This window comes from Notamacropus eugenii, chromosome 4 (genome assembly GCF_028372415.1).
Source record: "Notamacropus eugenii isolate mMacEug1 chromosome 4, mMacEug1.pri_v2, whole genome shotgun sequence".
Lineage (NCBI taxonomy): Eukaryota > Metazoa > Chordata > Mammalia > Diprotodontia > Macropodidae > Notamacropus > Notamacropus eugenii.
In genome coordinates, this window is record NC_092875.1 from 181912330 (window position 1) to 181931520 (window position 19191).

The window sequence follows — 19191 nt, forward strand, 5'->3', positions numbered from 1 at the left end:
GTCCACGTCTTTAGGGAATCTCTCTAATATTCTAGGGGCCTTTCCTCTAGAGCTCTTGATGTCCCAGTGGAGCACATGGACTGTCTACTTGTTATTCACCTGTTATTGGGGTCCGTGGACACCAGATATGGACTGTCTGCTTGTTATCCCTCACTCTAAAAACATTATTGGACACCTCTTTCACTGACTGAACATTTCTCTGGTGACATCCTTTGGATCTGTTGAGGTACAAGTGTTTGATGCTTATGTGTTGCTCTTGGAGATGTCTCCAGTGTATCCTGTATATATCTAATACGTGGATATAGTTATTTGTACATTGTCTCCCCCATTAAAATGTGTCTTCCTGAAGGCAGGAACTGGTTTTTGCCTTCTCTATCTCCAGCCCTTAGCACAGTGCCTAGTGCATGGTCCATACTTAATAAATGCTGCCCTATTCACATCCATTATTCATCCAATTCCCCCAAATTTACACCTTTCCATGGCATTTTCATCACCTTTTATTGTGGTAGAATAGACACCTTTGAGCATAACTTGAAGACATACATTGCTGTAGACGTTAGAGATAAATTTTTACTAAAATTTATATTGGCATTTTGTCTGATTTCTTCTGACTTTTTGGGTCCACCAGACTATAAAAACTACTATAAGAACCCAAAGACCTGGGATTTTAGTGTATCACTGATTTGCTCTGTGATCTTGAGTCTACCATTAGTCACCTTAACTTCCCAGTTTATAAATAAGAATAAGTCATCATATTACCAACTCCCCAGCCTCTTCCCCTAGGCTATTTCAAGGACAACTTTAGCTCTCTAAAGTGATTCTAATCTATCCAAAGGAAGTAGTTACCAAAATTTAAGGTCTTATTGGAACTTTACACTAGTGTCTAATACATGATGAGCTCCTCAAAGTTAGGGACTATTTTTTTACTTTCTTTGAATCCCTAGTGCTTAGTACCTTGTCTAGCTCATAGTAGATGCTTAATAAGTGTTTACTGCCTGACTGTTCAATGGGATAGTATATAAGCTTTTAGATTTAGATGTCAGAAACCTGCATAATAGTGATCTATGAATACAAAATAAGTAGGAAAGGTAGGTCCAGCTCCTATTCATAGAGTGGAACTATATCTGGCTTTTTACAAATGTTCAGCAGCTAGAAACTCTAGAGATGAAACTAGAAACTAGAAACTCTACCATACCGTGTTAGTCACACTTTCCCAGTTGTACATTCTTAGGTGTGGAACACCACATTCCTTTACCTCTAAAAGCCTTGAGCCTGGCCAAGTTTCTTTCACTTACACTGAGTCTAAGGGCAAAAAGGGAGAAGAAAGTACCACATGTACAGAAAAACATTTTTCTAGAGATAAGGACAATATTCCCTTTGGCTCCCACTTTCAGAGAGGCAAAGAAGTTCACTTTATGAGAACTAAATTCTGGCCCAGGTTCAAAAACAATCCTGCTATAAAAGGAACCATGGAATGGAGGGAGGCATGGTTTTTTTTTTTTAATTTTGTAAGCTGAATATATACCCTATAGTCTGTTCTTGTTGGACCTCATCCCATGTCTTGTGTTTTGTCCTGAGCACCATATTTGAGTAAGAACATTGATGAACTCCTGGATGATGAAGAATAGCTACCATGCTGTATGATGTTCCGTAGAAAGAACTAGGATCATTTAGCCTGGAAAATAGAAGGGGGAGGAGGGAATAAAGTGGGGGTAGAGGAGATGTTGGGGATGGAAGCTCAATTCCAGGTGGACAGTCTCGGGCGGGTAAAGGTGGGAACTTCTAAATCTTAGAGTTCTCACGAGACCCCCCAGGAAACGACTGGGAATCAAGGTGAACCGAGCTATCTCGTGTATTCCCGCCTCTTCCCGTGAGAAATGTGATGGGAGAGAGCTCTCCCCGCCCTCGAGATTGTCCCGGATCTGGGCACACTATTGTTATCTAACAGCACGGTATTCAGATGCAAACTATGCTGCTGGAGGGTTTAAGTAGGATCAGGAAAGCCTGAAAGCTCTCTTGGGCGGAGGGGCGCGGAGCAGTGAGGACAACAAGGCTCTGCTTTTCCTCTCTCTTCTCTCCCCTCCCCCTCTCTCCCCACTTATACTTCTACTTCCAATCTCTTATTGTAAGATCTTTGCCTCCTTGGGAGATTCTTCGCTCCCTCCTAAGGAAGAATTCCCCTGCACTTGTAACTAGACCCTGAAATAAAGCTCAACCCTTGTTCAACTCTGGAACGTCCTTTCTCTCATACAAGCAACCGGTTTGGCCAACCGAAGACCTCGGGATAGAGGTAAGAAGACTCGGGTAGCCCTCAGGCCTCTAGGCCTGGCAAGGAGGAGACACAGATATATTGCATTCTTCAAGTATTTGAATGGCTGCCATATATGGAAGATGGATTATATGTCTTCTTCTTGGCCCCAGAGAGAATAATTTAGAGTAACGCATATGTTACAGAGGCAGATTTCAGCTGGATAGATGGAAAACCTTCCTAAAATTATTGATCTAAAAAGTATGATGAGATATCTTCAGAAGCAGAAGATTTCCCATCCTAGGAAGACACTAAGTTGAAGTTGGATAACCACTTGTTTAGGAATTTTTAGAGAAGATTACTATTCAAAATTAGCCAAGATGGTTCGTGAATTACCTCCCAGATCCAAGATTCTGTAATATCTTATTACAGTTAAAGAGACTTTTATTTTTTCTGAATTCTCTAAAATTATTTTTTAATGCCAAATATCAAACAACATAAGACATTAAACAATCTTAGAGCGGTTGAAGGTCCCTTGTATGTACCTAGTTGTTTACATGTTGTTTCGAGCATTAAAAAATAAACTCAAAAATGACCTTTAAAAATGATTCATTAACTCTTCTTCCTTTTAAAAATATATTATTACCACCTTCTCCTGCCCTCTCCAGCCCCACATCTTCAAGAAAGAGGGGGAAATAGGCCTTCTCTTGTAGAGAGACAGTGTGGAACAGTAGAAAAGCAATGAATGTGAAATCAAGAGAAGCTGTGCTCAAATCCAGCCTGTAACACTTGCTGTGTGACCCTAGGCAAGTAACTTAACCTCTGTCTGCCTCATCCCTAAAATGGACATCATCATCGCACCTACCTCATCAGGGCTATTGTGAAAATCAAGTCAAATGACTTGTTATATCTGCCAAAAAACCCTTTCCGGTCCCCCTTATTCTGATATATTTCCTCTGCCATCATATCCAATTTATTCTTTATATATCTTGCATGTATATAGTTTTTTGCCTGTTTTCTCCCCATTAGGCTATGAACTCTTTCAGAGCATGACTGCCTTTGTATCTCTAGGCTTAGCACTGTACCTAGCAGAGTAAACAGGTGCTTAATAAATGCTGTTGACTGAATACTTATGTAAATGTGCTTTGCAAATCCTAAAAAAACACTATTTAAATGTTAGTTATTATTATATTTTTAGCTCCCCATGCATTAATGAAAGGCCCTCGGCAGCTGGAATGTCTTTTTTTTCCCAATTCTAATGTAAATGTATCTCTGTGCCCCTTTGTACTGAAATTGGAAAACTCCAGCCAAGGCTAGCAAAATAGAAAACTCCATGAAGAGTCTAGATAGCTCAGACCAAAGCAAAAGCTTTCACTTGAAATATTCAAATAATTGAGGCAAGAAGTGTTTCCTATAGTCCTGGCTTGAATTCCTACTGTAATTGCTCAGTTATCAGAAATATTCATCCTTCCCAAGCCCAGATGCCCCCAGTCACTCAGTGAGCCAGAGGGGTCCCTTAATGGCCTGAGAGTATAAAACTTCTCCACACACACCAAACTGGGGCATCTTTGCCTCAAGGCAGACATAAACATGAGACATCTACTTTGCAGATATATAATTACCTAACCTCAACTAATGATCCAGTAACAAAGCCCAACCTTCATCTAGGTTTCCTGTCTCCTGAGTTCAGCACGTTTACAATGAACTCTGATTGAGACAGCAAAGAAGTAAACACCAACAACCACAAAAATAATAAAGAAACCCTTAACCAGAAATCTGTGATGGAATTCTGGGTTCCAGAGTTTCGCTCCACATCCATTCCATAACCATTTATTGAACTTTCCTATTGGAAAGCATTGTAACAGAGACTAAGATGTGGTTCTTGACTCCAAGGGTCATAGGGTCAAAGATTTAGACCTGGGAGAGATTATAGAGGCCATTAAGTCCAACCTGGTTCTTTTGTAGAAAAGGAAACCAGAGTTTCAGAGAGGTTGTCATTTGTCCACAGTCAGGACTTGAAGGAAGTCAAGGAAGTCAGGAGGGAGAGCATTCCTGGTATGGGGGAGAGCCAAAGTAATGCTCACACTCAGGAGGTGGAATGTGTCTTATTCAAGGAACAGCAAAAAGGTCAATGACGCTGGATTACAGAGTACAAGTCAGGGAGTAAGGTGTAAGAAGACGGGAAAGGTAGGAGGGGACTGGTTAGGAAGAGCTTTGAATGCAAAATAGATTTTATATTTGATCCTGCAGGTGACAGGGAGCAGCTGGAGTTTATTGAATAGGGGAGTGACATAGTCAGACCTGTGCTTTAGGAAGATCACTTTGACAGTTGAGATTAGGATGGAATGGAATGAGGAGAACTTGAGCTAGGCAGATGCACCAACAGGTTATTACACTAATTCAGGAGTGAGCTGATGAGAGCCTGCATTAGGGTGGTGGCAGCATTAGAGGAGAGAAGGGACCATATTTGAGGGATGTGAGATAAAATTAACAGAATTAGGCAATAGATTCCATATAAAGGATGAAAGAGTGAGGAGGCAAAGATGACAGCTAACTTTTGAGCCTGGGTGACTGGGAGGATGGTGGTACCCTCCACAGTAATAAAAAACAGTTAGGAATAGGGGAGGGGCTGGAGGGGGGATAGATAATGAATTCAGTTTTGTAGAAGTTGAATTTAAGATATCTATGGGACATGAGTTTGAGATGTGCAAGGAGGCAGCTGTAGTGCAGGGGAAAGGAAAAAAACCATGGGATTGGAAGTTAAAATACCTGGGTTCAAATCCAGGCTTGGTTACTTACCATCTTTGTGACCTTGGGCAAATCACTTAAGATCTCTGAGCTTCAGTTTCTACATCTGTAAGATAAGGAATTAAACTAAATGACCTCTAAGGTCCCTACCAGTCTTAAATCTACAATTGCATGAACCAAATTCAAATTTCAGTTCTGCTGACACTCTGTAGGCCTGAGTGTCCTCGTGTGTACGATGGACGTATTGGGCTCATTTTCTCAAGTGTCTTACCTCTCAATCTTATAATCTCAGTAAAATAATGCCATTTTTTAAAAAGTAGAAATTGGAGAACTGTTTCTTTGATAGAATTCCTATTCTGAGGCCTCATCCTACTAATTGAACCAGACCCCAGAAAAGGACTAGGTCCCTTTCATTTTAATGACATGAATTCTCAGTAGTTCTCAGGTGCACAAGTGTTTTCAGAATCTGGAAGGAATAATCATAATAGCTAGCATTTACATAGTGCCTTCTATGTTAGTTCCAGGCACTGTGCTAAGCATTTTACAAATATTATCTTATTTGGGAACATATCTGAAAGAAAGAAGAAAAAAAGAAAACAATGTATACCCATCAATTGGGGGAATAGCTAAACAAATTGTGGTATATAAATATTATTAATAATATAATATTATCTCATGTTATTATATTATTTCACTGTAAGAAACAAAAAAATAAGAAATTTAAAGAAACAAGGGAAGATTTGCATGAACTCAATCAATAAACATTTAGTCTGCTATGTGCTAGACATTATGAAGACAAAAAAATAAAAGTCCTGGCCCTTAGAGAGCTTATATTATCTCTTGTAAGACAATATGCACATAAATAAGAATATGTAGGCTATATGCAAAATAAATACGAGGTAATTTGGGAGGTAGGGCAAGTAGCTTGCTAGGAACTGTAGGGGGCCACTAGGTGGTACAGTGGATGTGGTGCCAGGCCTGGAGTCAGGAAGACTCATCTTCCTGAGTTCAAATTCAGCCTCAGACTCTTAGTTGTTTGACCCTGGGCAAGTATTTGCCTCAGTTTCTTCATCTGTAAAATGAACTAGAGAAGGAAATGGCAAACCACTGCAGGGTCTTGAATAAGAAAATCCCAAATGGGGTCATGAAGAGTTGGACATGAATGAAACAACTGAACAACAACAAAAAAAATTGAAAGGAAGATCGCTAAGATGGGGGGAGTGGTTGGTGAGATGAGGTTTCATGTAGAAGATTGTCCTTTAGATGAGTCTTGAGGGAAACTAGGTGAGAAGAGAGTACATTCCAGATATGGAAGGAACCAAAGGGAAGAAAGGTATGGAGAGAAATGTCAAGAATCACATGTGAGCTACAGCAAGAAAGCCAACTTGGCTAAACTATAGAATGCACAAAGAGGAGTAATACTTAATAAGTCTGTAAAGGTAGATTGGGCCTGGTTGTGGTTGGGCTTTGAAATGTGAAATGGAGAAGTTCATATTTGAGTCTAGAGTTAATAGAGAGCCATTTGAGTTTAATAAGTAAGGAGCCTGACGGGGTCCAATTAGAACTTGAGGAAAATCATTTTGGCAGCTATATGGAAGGTAGATTAGAGAAATGAGAAACTAGAAGTAGGGAACTGATGTAGAATCAAGAAATAGAGGTAGAGTTATACATACAAAGATTATATTAATGTAAAGGAAAAAATAACTTGTAATGACTAATCTTGATCTAAGAGATGAGATTAGGAAGCACTTCCAGTATTTTGTTAAAAAAAAAAGTACTACAGATGAAAAATGTTGCATATACTATGATACATGATTTGTACTGATTTGTTTTGTTTAATTGCTTTCTTTTATTATAAGGCAAGTCTCATTGGAGGTTCCAAGAATTAGTCTAGAAGTGACTGTGCTGTTTTAAAAAAACAAAAAACATTTTAAACAGGAGAAAGGGGTGCTAAGCAGATGGTGCATGGGCTCCCAGATGGTACAAAGAAGGCAGCCATATGTAAAAGAGGTGGTTTGCTGTATTGGCATGTGCAGCTTAAACCAGTACCAGTGTGACAGGGCATTTATGAATACAGTCATTCAGAATGGTTTTCAGGGGATTTCATTTAGTACAGTTTAACTATATCCTGGATCCTTTTCTTGATGCCTGAAGCTGGTCAGAACCTTCTGTTTCAGTATCCCAGCAATCAATATTCCAGGCTAAGGAAACACTTTAGTTCTAGGTTCTCCCATGTCCCTCCGTGGTAGACACTGAACTCAACAAGAAGTAAAGAGTAAAGAGAAAGAAGGTTGATTGGCTCTTAGCTCATTCTTTTGACAAAGGTATAGCACCAATGCAATATTCACAGCACCTACAGCAGCCATGAATATACCAACACAATTCTGAATTGCGAAATACAACAAACTCTCCACATGGAAGACAGAACCAAAACATTTATTCAGACACCAGAAAGCCAAACCCATCATAGTAACAAAGAAATCTGCACAATAACCATGCAGAGGTCAATACCATCTCCAAGCCTTCACCCTGCTAGGCTTCCCAGAAACCAGCTCCATTAAACAAAATCACAAACCAGCTCTTCCACGCACAGCCAGCTGCCTGTTTTCTCTCTCTCCCTCAGTTCTTACTACTCTGACCAAATTTCCTCTCAGCTTTGCTCTAGCCCCACCTCTTCCTGTTCCATCTTTCCTGCTCTACCCCTTCCTCTTCCATGTGACTTAGACTCATGTGACTCAGGCTTCCATGTGACTCAGGCAGGTCACATGGGCCTATTAATGGATGGGAAAGATCTTTCCATTTAAATTACCATTACAAAAGGCTGTTGAGAAATGGGGCTACTTTAGATTTGGGGGTTGGGTGTAGAGAGATAGAAGCCATGAAGCCATCCAGGGAATTGAATTCTTAAGGAGGAGAATTGCATTGGGTAGTACCAGCAACACCTCTCACTTCTGTAATTTTTAAAGATTTTACAGAGTGTTTCTCTTGCAATCCTGTGAGAAAGGAAATGAAAGTATCACTTGCTTCCATTTTGTCAATGAGAAATTGATGAAATAACAGGTCCAGGCAAGACAGAGGAGTTCACTGAGCTTCACAAAGGTTAAATGTCTTACCTGTGGTCATACATCGAAAAAATGTCAGAGTCTCTTGACCTCCAACGTGGCCCTGTTTTTACTCCACTAATGGACAATGAAGGAAAGTTAGTAGGAAGAAAGAAAATTTATTCTACTTCTAGTAAGTGGTGACCATAGCCATAATCATCACATTTGGGCATTTGAGGGAAATGGCACAATAGGGGAAGTCTCCATCATGGGCAGGTCTCTCTTTCTCTCATGACCCAAAGAACATGACCATGTTCTTTGTTGTTGTTATACAGTTGTTTCAGTCATTTCTAATTCTTCATGATGCCACTGGGATTTCCGTGACAAAGATACTAAAGCAGTTTGCCATTTCCTTCTCCAGCTCATTTTACAGATGAGGAAATTAAGGCAAACAGGGTTAAATGACCTGCCCAGGATCACACAACTAGTAAATGTCTGAGGCCACTGAGGTCTTCCTGACTCCAGGCTGACCCTCTATCCATTGCATCACCTAGCTGCCCCTCCTCCCCCGCGCTAGTTGCCTGTGTTTATATATATCCAGCAATATGCAAGCAGATATTTAACAACCAGCTTTCTAGGAAAAGAAATGTATGCAAGACACACTTTTACACTTAATTGGAATAATTTCTTATCTACTATAGACAATCAACAAAATAACTAATCAAGCCCTGACATGTAGCCTTTGCCTTTTTCCAAGGTGTAAATGCTCATATTTTTGCTTTCCTTTCCCTCCTTGGAATAGAGTAGAGGTTCTTAACCTGGAGTCCACATAGATTTCAGAGTCCACATAAACTTGTTCTTATAAAAATTTTGATAACTGTATTTTGATCTAATTGGTTTTCTTTATAAATCATATGTATTTTGTTCTTCACATTTTAAAAGCATGATTCTGAGAAGCAGATTGAGGAGAAAATGGGAAAAGAATTTTCTCTATGTCCACTAATAATGTCAGTAGGTTTGATCACTTTCTAAAGCCACTCTCCTCGTCTCTTCCCAGGGGTAAAATCAGGCCCTTAATTACGAGTTGCAAAGCACATCAGAGTCACAGTTAAGGAACTTGAGTCTAAGATTCCCAAAGTAATAATAACAGTTCCCACTTACATAGTATTTTATGACTTGTGAAGTACTTTCATCATAACCACCCTGGGAGGTAGAGTAATGTAGCTATTATTCCAATTTTACAGATGAGAAACTGAGGTTCAGGGAAGTTAATAATAGTAACAATAGCTAATATTTATATAGCTTAAGATTTACAAAGCAGCGTTGTGGTATATGCCATTATTAACTCCCTTGTATGCATGAACAAACTGAGACTGAGAGAGGTTAGGTAACTTTCCGACAGTCACACAGCTACTCGACGTCTGAGGCAAGATTTGAACTAACTCCAAGCAGGGCACTCTATTTTGCCACCTAATTGCCTTGCCCATTGACTTCTGCCATGGTTAATGTTGGAATTGGGATTCAAATCTTTCAGATGCCAGACTTTCAGATGCCAAATCCAGGGGACTTTCCCCCACACCACACTGCCTTGCTCAAAGCATTTTTTTTCTTATTCTCTAATATATGTTTACTTAAGATTGACTAGGTATAGGCCAATGATGGAAACAAAAAGCTCCTATTTGTAATGCCATCTCTTGAGCCATATATACTATACATGGACATTATTGGCTGAACTTAGTGGAAAGAAACATTTTGGTAAAAACAACTTATGTCAGAACTAATTTTTCATGTGAAAATACATATGCCTTGGTAAATGCCTTTCCCAAATATTTGTCAACTGTGATGGAGGCATGGTCAAGTAGCAGTAGAATCTTGGTTATTGTTCACCATTTCCTTAAGTTACACCCTCTACTCTTTTTTAGAACTTTATATTAGAAGCATTGAAAATTGATGCTCGGTTCCAGAACTCCTATGACTGCTCGTGTTTCTAGAGCATTCACCATCGTGACTTGCTTTTGCCTCACTGATTTTGATTATTTGCTTTGCCTGGTACATAGTTCTTTGCAAATATTTGCCTAACATCATTCGTCATTCAGAGAGACTTTGCATGTCAGCTTTCTTCCATCAAAACTAAGCATGCTTTTCATAAACTTAGCCTTACTTTTCACTGAGGCAGGTAATTCAATTCCATGCCATTCAGTCAATCCCAAGCCTCTTTGACAAGTCATGCCTTGCTCTTTACATTTATTCACTACCTGTTATGTGCAAGACACTGTGTTAAAAGGCTAGGGACAAAAGGATAAATAACAGCCTAGTCCCAACCCTATTAGAATTTATAATCTAATAGAAGGGGATTAAGACATGCTTGAAAAGAATTGCTGCTCTCTCTAAAGCAGACTCTGATAATGGTAAAAGAGAAGTCTAGACATAGTGTTATGAGAGATTTGAGAAGAAAGAAATCACTTTCAGCTGGGAGAAGGGATTTACCTTGAAAATTCAAAATATCAGGATTTGCCTCAAAAATTCCTTGCAAATTTTGTGTGTGAGAGTTTTTAAGCCTTTAGGTGAGAGTCGAAAAAAAGCTGTTTTGGAGTCAGCTTAGGAGATGCATTGACTCATACCTGCTCCTTTGACAATTAGCTGAACTACTATGGAAAGTCAGGTGATTGGGCCCAGGAGGAGTGGGCTCTCCCCAATGATCTCCTGGAAAGGATTCTACTGATATACATTAGTTGTTGTTTAAGGAAAGATGTTACTTGGAGTTATCATCATCATAATCAGGTTCATAGGTTTTCACTTAAAGTTATCTAGACAAAGAGAACAGAATCATTTAGCTGTTAAAATGGGGGTGTGATCGCCACCATTGACAGCCTTTCCCTGAATCATATGTGTAACAGCTCTTATTACCTCAAAAGTTCCTTATAATATGCAATTGAGGGATGGGGAGAAACAAATCAACCAACCCTGAGTCATGTGACCTGCTTCGGCAACTCTGACAAGAGTTCCATTAAAATTGTCTTCCAACATAGAACTATTACAGAAAAATCATACATCATAAGAATGAGTCTGATCTTAATCTCATTTGGCTAAATAACCCTGGATTTTAGTGCTGCTCTGACAAATTATTTGTTTTTACCTGAAGCATGCCAGCCCTACCAAATGCATTTTCTCATTCTTTGACTTTATGAATTTAAAAGATTTTCCCTTCCAATTTATGAAAATCAATTATTCTACCTTCCCTTACACATGAGAATGGTGGTGGAGACTGGTATATCATTGGGATCTACATCTAGAGATAAAATGGACCGCAAAAGCTATTCTGTTCAGCCCCTTCATTTTGTGATTGAGGAAAGTTGTCTCATCCTAGATCCTACATGTTGTTGATATCAAAAGCAGAATTTGAATCCAGCTCTTTGGACTCCTTAACCAGTATTCTTCCCATTGCACTACAAAGTCTAGAATATGCCGCAGAAACACATCATATTTCACACTGGCATAGACAATTAAACAAAAGAAATAGGAATGAAGGAAGACAGAAAAATAAATGTTACTGTAATTATACTTCATTACATCTAACTGAATTTAGAATACAGAAGTTGGTACAATGGAAGGAACATTAGCTTTATAGACAGAGGTTCAAACTCTGACATTTACTCTGTGGATACCCTTAGGCAAGTTATAGAAGCTTCCTAAGATTCAATTCCCTCATCTGTAAAATGAGGGGGTTTGACCAGTTGACATTTGAAGTCCCTTTGAACTCTAGCTCTATGTCATGTATTCAAATTGTGCTTCAGAGAGAGCAACTCTGATGGGCTGGCCAAGTTGTTCAAATGCAAAATGTACACTCTCTAAAAAGACTATTTTATGGAGAACTTGCATGGGGCAGGCGATCACATGGTGGCCTGAAGAAACAATACAAGGACACTCTCAAGGTCTCTCTCAAGAACTTTGGATTTGACTGTGCAACATGGGAGACACTTGCACAGGACCACTCAGCATGGTGTGCCTACATAAGAAAAGGTGCTGTGCTCTTTGAGCAAAGCAGAATTGAGACAGCACAAAGTAAACGCAGGATGTGCAAATTTGGGGTATCTACCCCAAATATTCATACCGACTCTCTGTGCCCAACCTGTGGTAGAGCATTCTAAGCTCATATTGGTCTGATCAGTTGCAATTGGACACACAAATTTCACTTTACAATGGTGATGTCATTTTGGTCCTCTTCGAAGACCAATGACAACAACCAACAAACCGGATCTATCATATTCTGAGTCTAACAGAAAGCATAAAAAAACATAATTTGCTGAAGATCACAACAGTTAGAACTTTTAAGCAGCTGAAAAGTTTCCAGTGGGGCAAGAAACCTAGAGTGCTACTCCCAGTCAATGACAATTTCTTTGGTCAATTAATTGTAAGGCATCTTGCATAGCCACTTAAGTAGTGTAAATGTAAACTTTAACAAACATTCCCACTTTTAATTGAATGCTTCAGTCTTGGACAAGTCACTCAGATTAGACCTCATGATCTAAATAAGGTCTCTCCTACTTCTAAATCCTATGAACTAAGGTATAAAGGGGTTTGGGTCTACATAATTGCAAGAAGTACCTACCCAGGTGAGCTGATGGAACCAGGGAGTTGCTCCGACCAAATGATCAACTTATCATGCCTAACGTCCACTGGTGTAAGCACTTTACAAATGCCCAGATGGCTTTGGACACTTTGAGTGACTATCTATTGCAGAAAGCACAACTTCAGTGGGCTGACCACTTTGTTCAAATGCCAAATATACATTTGCCTAAAAGACTTTTACAGAGAACTCACACAAGGCAAGCATTCACATGGAGGTCAGAAGAAGTGATACAAAGAAACGCTCAAGGTCTTTCTGAGAAACTTTGAAACTGATTCTCAAACATGGGAGACACTGGGCACAGGAGTGCTCAGCATGGCATGACTACTTCGAAAAAGGCACTGTGCTCAAAAGAAATGTGAAATGTACAAATGTAGAGCCATCTCCACTCTAAATGTTCATGCAGACTATTTGTGCCTGACCTGTGGTAGAGCCTTCCAAACTTGTTTTAGTCTGACCAATCACAGCTGAACACACTGTCCTTGACCCCAACAAAGTGATGTCATTTTGGTCCTCTTCAAGAATGAAGGACAACAACCAAGCAAACCAACACTATCAGACAGTTGCTGTGGCTCATTCGTTTGAAAGCTGTCACACTGAAGAAAATTAAAAACTCAATTCATCCCCCAGGGGAGGCACTGAGCTTTCTTGCTTTTGTGCCTTTGTTACCATTTTTTCAACACCCACTCCAAAGAATGCCCTTCTCACTTATGTCTATGAAGCCAAATCCTACCCAGCTCAGATCCCAACTAATCTGACCTCTTCTCCTCTCAACTCTCAGCTCTATATAACTCATTTTGCAATTAAACTATTGCTTTGTATTACTGTTTATGTCATCATGTCATGAGTAGCTCATCTCCCCAAATCACTTATGCTAGGTGGCATAGTAGATAGAGTACTGGGTCTTGACTCAGTCCATTCTCAGACACTTACTAGTTGTGTGATCTAGGCAAGTCATTTAACCTCTGTCTGGTTCAGTTTCCTCATCAGTAACATGAAAATAATAATAGAATTTGCATTCCAGGGTTACTTTGAGGATCAAATGGGATAATATTTGGAAAGTGTTTAGCATAGTAGCTGGCAAACACTAGGTGCTTAAAAAATGCTTGTTTCCTTCTTTCATTCAAATAGACTATTCTCCCAAGCTCCTTGAGAATAGGGGTCATCCTGTCTTACACTTTCCTGCATCCCCTAAGTGCCCAACATATATATTGGAACCTCAGAACCATAGAATGTTGGAAATAGAAGAGACCTTGGAAAATATTTAGTCCAGTGCCCCCAATTTACAGATGACATAAGTGATACCTAAAAAAATTGAGTTTTCCATGATTGTGCAGTAAGTTAGTAGAACTTTCCTATTCCTGTTCCTAAAAATATACCAAAGAGGATTGGTTCTACCTGGTTCTGAACCTTATGGCTTAAAGATGACAGGTACTGCCCTCTTCAAAGGGCAGATGGCTATGAATGCTTTGGTTATGCTTCAAGTCTTAAACAATGAGAGTAAGGAAATGTTGGGGTGTAATAAGAAGAATATTGGCTCTAGACTAAAAGAATCTAGATTCAAATTTGGTTCTTCTCTTTGCTCCCTTTGTGACCTTAGACATATCCCTTAATACCTTTGGGGCTCAGGTTCCTCAAATACCAAAAGCTGGGGAGGATATATTGATACAAAATGTAATCCAATGACGTTTAAGATATCTTCTAGTTCTAAAACTATGATTCTATAAGAGCTTATTTATTAAGGAGAACACATTAAACCAAGCTTTATATGGCTCACAGAGCCGGATCTGGAAATGTTGAAGTTATCAGGCAAACCAGTAGGTACTGGAATGTTGGAATCAAGATATGAGCTCAGATCCTACCTCAGATACTTACAAGTTGTGTTTCCCTGGGCAGATTACTTAACCTCTCTGGGCCTCAGTTTCCTCATCTGTAAAAATGTGGAAATTGGATTTAATGGCCTCTAAGATCCCTTCCACCTCTAGATTTATGATCCTGGGAAGGTGTTCTTAAACTATATCTATGTTGGTTTTAGCTGTCCAGGCTCTTATAACCATAATACAGGCTACCCTGATTTTTCATGAAGAAAGTAGGTATTGCCCATGATTAATGTAATTACAATAATGACTTCTGAAGGAATAAAGGCAAAAGCTTTTAAGATAAAACTTGGAAGGAAATTTTCATTTAATAGATAGATCTATGAAAGATAACTTTATACTAACAAGGAGTCTTAAAAATAACAAACAAAACAACCAGGAGAAGCTCAGGGAAATCAACTTTTATCCATTACCTCAGTTTTTCTCTCTTAATGAAGAATTTTATTATAGTATGAACTCCTAGGAAGAGCCAAGTTCAGCCAAGTCTGGACTGCCTGGTTCTCCTACAAGATATAGAGCTTCAGGAGTCCAAGAGATGACAAGTCACCTTCCCTATGTTAAGGGAAGCAGCCCAAGGAAAGCTAATTTATAAAGAGTTTTTAACAGTCAAAGCCATTAGAATAAGCCAATCAAGTGTGTGTGCATGTGAGTGGTAAGAGGAAGTGGGAATGGAGATATACAAATGGGTACAATAATAACAGCTAATATTTGTCTAGCATTCTATAACTTATGGAGTTAACATATATATACACATATGTATATATATATGTTGTTATGTGTGTGCATGATTTTATTTGATTATCATAATGATCTTATGTGAAGGTAGGTACCGTAGTGCAGGTATTAAAACCCCACTTTAGAAAAAAAAGAAGAAACTGAGTCTCTGAGAGACTCAGAGCTAATAAGGAATAAAGATAGACTTTGATTTTCTGGTTTTTGATCCCATTTTAATTTTCCCTCCCACCCACTTCCCCTTTAAAAATAAAAGCAAAACCCTCATAACAACTATATATAGTGAAACAAAAGAAATTCCCACATGGTTCACCACCAAAAATGTATGTCTCATTCTGTATCTCACATCCAGTCATGTCTCTGTCAGAAGAAAGGTAGCATCATTTGTCTTCTGGAATCATGGAGGGTTAGTCTGTCAAAGCTATTTGTCTTTATAGTATGGTTGGGATCATATAAATTGTCCTAGGTCTGTATACTTTATTCTGCATCTGTTCATGCAAGTCTTCCCAAGTTTTTCTGAATAAAATACAAACTCTTTGGCCTGGCTTTAAGTTTCTCTACAGTAGGGTTCCAAAGCCTCATTTCTCACTCCTCCCTTTCCCATACTCTATGCTATCTCACTTTGTCTTTGTAGACTAGGATCTGGCATAATAAATACTTTGACCATAAGAGTCACTTAATAAATGGTTGTATAGTATGCCAGGCCTAAAGTCAGAAAGACATCTCTTCATGGAATCAAATCTGATCTCAGACACTTACTAGCTATGTGTAACCCTGGGCAAGTTACTTAGTCTTATTTGCCTCAGTTTTCTCATCTTTAAAATGAGCTCCTATCTTTCCACCTTTTTAAAAATTGTTATTTACTTTTAAATGATTTATTTTTTGTTTCTCCATGGGAAGTTTGTTGGGTTTTTTTCCCTAATTCTACAAAATAACCTTTTGAAAACTGAAAATTAATCTGGATAATTTTATCTGTCATTTTGGTTCTATTATCACAGCCTCAATTATGAGCAATGAGCATCTCCAATTATTTGTGTGTGTGTGTGTGTATTTCTGCAATGAATATTTTGTAGTTGTGTTCATATAATTCCTGTACGTGTTGAAAGATTATTTTGGAAGCTGTGTGGTAAATAGTTTGGAGAGGAGAAACACTAGAAGCGAGGGAGGATATATTGATAATCTGGATGAGAAGTGATGACCTGCACTGAACTCTTCATGACCTGGTATACAGTTTTCTTGACAAAAATACCGGGGTGATGATGATTTGTCATTTCCTTCTCCTGTGGATTAAAGCAAACTGAGGCTAAGTGACTTGACCAGGGTCACTCAGTTAGTGAGTATCTGAGGTCAAATTTGAACTCACCTGACTCCAGACCCAGAACTCTATCCATTGAACCAGAATAGACAGGCATAATCTCAAGAGATGTCATGGAGGCAGGTAGAGTCAACAGATCATCAGATCTTACATCTTTTGGTGTGAGTACATAGAGAAAAAAATACTACAATGGAAGGATGGAAAACAAAGTGAAAAATAATGGAAGAAAGGATTTTTCTTGGTTATTTTTCACCTTGGTACATTTTGAATTTAAATTCCAAATTGTCCATGTGGTTTCAAGGGAAATGTTTTGCTAAAATTTAATCTAACCTAGGGTGAGGAGAGATTTAGCACAAAAAGTGAAATGGAGATCCAACCACCATCCAGCATTAATAACAACAATAGTTTACATTTACATAGCCCTTGAAGATGTGCATAACAGCCACTTTAGGAGGTCATTATTATCTCCATTTTACAAAGAAAGAAAAGTGAACCTGAGAAACTAAGGGCTAAGAAATGTCTCCACCGGATTTGAACTGAGATCTTCCTGCCCCCAATCCATGGCTTTGTTAGCTACACCCCACCTCTCTTCAATGAGTCTACTCTGTGCAGACTGATAGTTTGGAAAATTCAAACTTTCAAAAAAATACAACGCTTTTTCCTAGCTTCGCTATTCACTCCTTGGAAAAGTCCCTTCCCAATTTTGGGCCTCAGTTCCCTCATATGTAAAAGGGAGTGATTGGGAGATGATCTTTGAGGGTTTTTCTAGCTCTCTATTCTAAGATCCAAAGAGATACCTTGATTTTAATTACAAAAGTAACATCAATAAGTAACATCTCCACTTTAAACCAAGTAGATATAAAACAATGCAATATTGAACTGTCTCTGATAAATTCGTTTCCATCAAGGTTTACATTTCTTTAGGGTGGAAGATATCACCTATACATATTTAAACGGAAGCCATTGATATTGATGTCCCCTCTATGACCAGGATTACATATTGTTCTTATTCATGTTCTACTACACTATGCAAATTGACATCTATTTTATTTCCTTTCTTAATCTTAAAAAACACAGAGATGATAAAGAATCCATGCATCATTTGTTACTAAGGGAGAATATAGAAAGTGACAGGGTGAAAAAGGTGGAGAGAAGAGTATTGGGGATATTTCCTATGTGGAAAGGTTTCCAATTGGGGCAGGATAATACTACACAGCTGGAAGGTCAGAGGTTGAATTGGGTGAAGATATGACTGGATTATCTTGGGTAAGAAAGAAGGAAACAGCATGAAGGAGAAGTTCAGGAGTTGAAAGTAACATTAGCTTTGTTTCAAGGATTTTTTTTTAACCAAACCTGAGATTTCATTAACATAAAGGATGTTCAGTGAAGAACATTCCTCCATCAATGCAAGTCACCACCTGCTCTGAAACTTACATATCCTCTTAGAAAGTTGACTGGTACAGTGAGAGAATACATGACTTTCTCCAGGATACACAGCCATTAAGTGTCACAGGCATGATTTTGAAGGTGGGGAAAGAAGTAACCATTCATATAATAGTACCCAGGTTCTGAACTAAGCACTTTACAAATATTGTTGTTATTACAAATAATTACAAATATTACAAAAAATCATTTGATCCTCACAACAATCCTGAAAGGATTGTTATTATCCCCACCTTACAGATGAGGAAACTGAGGCTAACAGAGGTTACCAGCCTTGGCTAGGGCCCATATAGCTGGTAAGTGTTTGAGGATGTATTTGAACTCCAATCTTCTTGACTCTACACCCAGCACGACTCACTATGCCACCTAACTGCCATAATTTGGGCCCACATTTTCCTCAGAGACCAGCTGGCTCTCGTCTCTTAAAGGAAATTTCCTCTTTAGAAGCACAAAAAGTTGGTGGTGAGTGCCTTTGGAAAAAAACAACCAATATTCAGGCAAATGAGGTACTCAGCCTAGACGCTGAAGTTAATATGCACCAGTTATGTGGTAACTTCTGTTCCAAACATTATTCCAGTATCCATTTAAAATCAAGGGAGTTTTATCATGAGGATAACTGAACCATGAATTATTTAGCCAATAAACAAGTCAATCCACAGGTCTATTTCCATAGACCCTTAATCGGTGTAGTTCTTCTTCCGATCGAGGAGAGGAAAAGAAAACAATGAAATGAAATTGTCCTTGTTTCATCTCGGTGATGGTTCTGTTTTCCTTAGGGGAAGTTTGTAGCAGCCGCAAATGAGAACTGGCCCAGTCTGTAGAGTGAGCTGCTTGTCTGTGCAACTGTCAGCTTGCCTGTGCGACGACATGAGAGATAAGTTATGTGTTACGGCAGCGCTGTGTGTGTGGTGGGGGGGATGCTTCAGCCTGTTCAATGATCAGCAGGAAATGGGCTTGCTTGCCAGAACTCAGCATTGAGATTTTGGCTTTCACTATGCGAATTCCCTAAAGGGTAGCCTCCCCCACTCCCCTTTCCCCCCAAAAGGACAATATCCAAAGAAAAATACCTGAGAAGCGGAATCTGGAAAGGAAAAGCGGCTCTTGGGAGTTCAGAGTGGCTCCGACCTACGGGAAAACGGCTAGTCGATGCAAACGGGGAG

At 39.0% G+C, this 19191-nt stretch overlaps 2 protein-coding genes and 1 long non-coding RNA gene across 3 annotated transcripts in view; 2 read left to right on the forward strand and 1 right to left on the reverse strand.

The window, feature by feature from the left end:
- LOC140500824 (uncharacterized) overlaps nt 1-19186 on the reverse strand; it is a 66083-nt gene extending 46897 nt beyond the window's left edge. The window contains exons 1-2 of the long non-coding RNA XR_011965901.1: nt 19099-19186; nt 5048-18886 (exon numbers count right to left, since the gene is read on the reverse strand). This is a non-coding gene — a long non-coding RNA (uncharacterized lncRNA). The remainder of the gene's footprint in view (nt 1-5047; nt 18887-19098) is intronic.
- The window catches only part of LOC140500821 (N-acetyllactosaminide beta-1,6-N-acetylglucosaminyl-transferase-like), a 139189-nt gene that overhangs the window by 94595 nt on the left and 25403 nt on the right, over nt 1-19191 (forward strand). The window lies entirely within an intron of this gene.
- Nucleotides 1-19191, forward strand: part of GCNT2 (glucosaminyl (N-acetyl) transferase 2 (I blood group)) — a 100548-nt gene that overhangs the window by 8229 nt on the left and 73128 nt on the right. The gene's annotated exons all lie outside the window — the stretch shown is intronic.